Source organism: Sycon ciliatum, chromosome 9 (genome assembly GCF_964019385.1).
Source record: "Sycon ciliatum chromosome 9, ocSycCili1.1, whole genome shotgun sequence".
Taxonomy (NCBI): domain Eukaryota; kingdom Metazoa; phylum Porifera; class Calcarea; order Leucosolenida; family Sycettidae; genus Sycon; species Sycon ciliatum.
The window spans coordinates 20,516,209-20,519,636 of record NC_088651.1 but is presented as its reverse complement, the minus strand read 5'-3'; the positions used below and the strand labels follow the sequence as shown (position 1 = coordinate 20,519,636).

The following is a 3,428-nucleotide window of genomic DNA, read 5'->3' as shown; positions in this document are numbered from 1 at the left end:
CAACAACCAACAACAGCCAACAACAACAACCAGCAACAACTAGCAACAGCCGACAACAACGGACAACAACCGACAACAACCAACAACAACCAACACCAACCAACAAGAACACCCAACAGCCGACAACAACACCCAACAACCGACAACAACCGACAACAACAACAACCAACAACAACCAACAATAACCAGCAACAACCGACAACAACATCCAACAGCCAACAACAACCGACAACAACACACAACAACAACCAACAACAACCAATAACAACATCAACAACGACGACGATAACGACGACGACAACCGACTACAACATCAACAACAACCAACAACAACCAACAACAAACGACGACAACAACCGGCAACAACCGACAACAACAACCAATAACAACATCAACAACGACGATGATAACGACGACAACAACCGACTACAACATCAACAACGACGACGATAACGACGACAACCACAACAGTGTCCGGTAATGTGTGGTAGAGAATGGCAGTCAGCCAGACTGATTACAGTTGAACATGTATAATAATAATAACACATTTCGCGTAGTTGAGCACTAAATAAAGAAATTCAGTTTTTTTTCCCCACTTCTGTCTTGTGAGCATCATCAGCAAGGTGTAGTAGCTGCTGATACTGATTTGTTCTCGAGTGTCGAGCTGCACAGTTTCTTCCAGTCTGTCTTGTCCTCTGCAAGGTCTTCATGGGCACACCCAGCTTATTCAACTGAGCGACCAGACTTGTGGCTAGTGTCAACCTTGGCCACCCACGAGGTGCTTTGTTGTCCTTGTCCAAATAGCCGCTCATGGCTACTTAGGGTGGCGTGTCCGTGTCCATCTGTAGCACATGACTGGTCATTCGTAGTCGCCTACACGCAGCGGTGTCATGTATTACTACAAGAACTCAACCAAGTCCTCAGCAGTCATGGAGTAGCGGCAGGTTGGGCAAGTTGGGCTGGAGGCAGAACTGATCCACTCCTTGATACAGTGGAAGTGAAATTCATGACCACACTCCAACTTGGATAGAGGACGGTTCAGGGTATCCTGACAAATCACACAAATGGGCTCATGACTTATTGCTGACGAGTCTACCTTAGTAGGCACTACATTGATGTACTGCAGCTCCATGGGGTGTATTGCCTGGTCTTGATGGTGGTCACCGTAATACACCCCGTTGAGGTACCACTGACAGATACCCTCCTCCTGAGAGATGAAAGCAGGCCCATCTTCCCTATGCCGAAGGTTGTATCGGTACCACTCCCGTACACGGTTGTTACCTTCCCTGCGTATCACGGCTGGCGCATTCTCCCTGTGGAGCCGGTCGTGATAATACCACTGGATGGTGATACCATCATCACTCCGAGTGATCCTGGCTGGTCCGTCTACTCTGTGTAGACGCCCTTGGACATACCAGGCTTCCAGCAAATAGGCGCCATCAAATCTCTCCGTCAGAGCAGGGCCGTCGCCGATCCTTTGTCTGACGCCATTCCAATACCACTCTTCGCGGTGTCGGTAGAACCCCTCAGAGTCTTCACCAAGGTCTGAAAATGTTTCCACTGCAGGGCCATCATACCTGTGGAGTCTTCCGTGGTGATACCACCGTAGAATACCGCATGTGGCGTCATAATAACTGACTGCAGGACCGCCGGCTCTATGACGGGCGCCGTTGAGGTAGTACTCTATGCTACCCCGTCCTATCCAAGCCGGTTCATTAACGCGATGAAGGCGACCTCCATAGCACCAGGCGGACACTCCCCTACTATCAACAAGAGCTGGTCCGTCCTCCCGATGGAGTCTACCATCGACGTGCCAAATTTCTTGCTGCGCGTTTTGATCTGCCAACTCCACAACTGTTCTTATTGGCGTCCGCCTTTCTATTAGTAAAGGACCCGTGGTGAGAGACCACGACCGGTCGTCCAAGTCTACACCGAATGTATCAGCCATATCTATTTACTGAGAATAATGTAACAACTCCTCCACAAACGCTTCTACAACTGACGTCTTCTTCATCCTGGTTTTTTCCTCTTGGTGGTTTTGGATAAGAGTTGAAAAGTCCAAAAGGTCAACTGATGACCTTTGCGTTACTTGGTATGATTGGGTTTTAGCGGATGATGTCGGTATGCAGCTGGGGAGCGAATTTGACAGGAAGAAGGTAAAGGTCTTGCTTTGCGGTTCACACCTTCACTTCAGTATCATTATCCTGAAAACAGCCCAAATGAGGTTCACGTGTCACTGTGGCGTTCGCCTTACAGGGGTAGTACCCCTGTTTCAACACCTGAGGCGGTGCGTCAAGCGCCGCCTCTTTCTAATCATATATTGCGATAAATGGTAAGTGTGCAGTGCTCCTAGCTCTCTCCCCCAACAAAAGAGCTCTATGACACTGTGCTTTCTGCGGTTTCTTTCGTTTTTACAGTGGAGAAAGGCTGGTGGGAGGCCAGGCCGTGGCCGCACACCTGGCGGGTGCGGCCCATCGGGCCCGTTACTGGGAGGGCCGGCAAGTCGGGCTGCTGTTGCAGTCCGACTACCGGGACGCCATGGAGCGTATCCGGACCCTGTAAGTAAGCACTGCTCTGTCTACATGTATACTTACCCCCCTCGTTATAGCGATACTTACTTGTTTCGTATCCTCTTGTCTTACCCTGCTTCCGTATTCGTGACACTAATAGTGTTTGTGTGCGCTCATGCTTGGTTTTACAGATGACGTATGTATGAAGGTCTGGAGCTAGCTGCCGTCTTCGGGATGTGCCATTTGTTTTCAAAATTATTTGTAAGTACTTGTAACAGGCGTAGTGTAGTAACTGTGTATGCAGTGTAGTAACAGTGTGTGGTGTTTTGTGATGGTCCTGAGCGGTCGTAATGTGTTTTGTGATGGTCCTGAGCAGTCGTAACGTGTTGGGCTACTGAAGTACACTGCATGAAGGGGTATGTGTGGGTGCTTCGACATATTCTCGTGCTTCCTAAACCCTAGATACGTGTATAGCACTATAACCTAGATGTGTGTGTGTGCGTGTGTGCGTGTGTGTGTCCGCGCATGCGTGCGTGTGCGTGCATTGTGTTCTCTTCTACAGACTCATCCAAGTCCATTATTTAAATAAAAGTGTATTATAGTAAACAGTATTGTGTTTTGTTATGGTGAATATGTGGGGAATGGTGGACATGCCTTAGTGTGACTGGATACCCGCGGGTTGTGACTCTTTGCTGGCCACTCTGGATTCTCCAGTATAGATTCGGTACAGTGCAGAGGGGATTTGTGGTGCGTAGCAACACTGCTTCACTGTGACACCCCTTCAATAATTGTTTTAATGCATGATACTCCGGGCGTAGCCGGTTGATTCTAACTGTATCCCGATTAAAATAGAAATATGCATCTAATGTACATGCATGGATAGTTGGCATTTCCCAAATCGGCCGGGCGAAAAATTCG

The 3,428-nt window shown here is 48.7% G+C and overlaps 1 long non-coding RNA gene across 1 annotated transcript; it reads left to right on the top strand.

Annotated features, from left to right (window-relative positions):
* Nucleotides 1-2,204: 2,204 nt before the first annotated feature.
* Nucleotides 2,205-2,784, top strand: LOC135824905 (uncharacterized). The gene is made up of 3 exons (XR_010554968.1): nucleotides 2,205-2,332; nucleotides 2,418-2,558; nucleotides 2,702-2,784. It is a non-coding gene; the product is annotated as an uncharacterized LOC135824905 (long non-coding RNA).
* The last annotated feature ends 644 nt before the right edge of the window (nucleotides 2,785-3,428 follow it).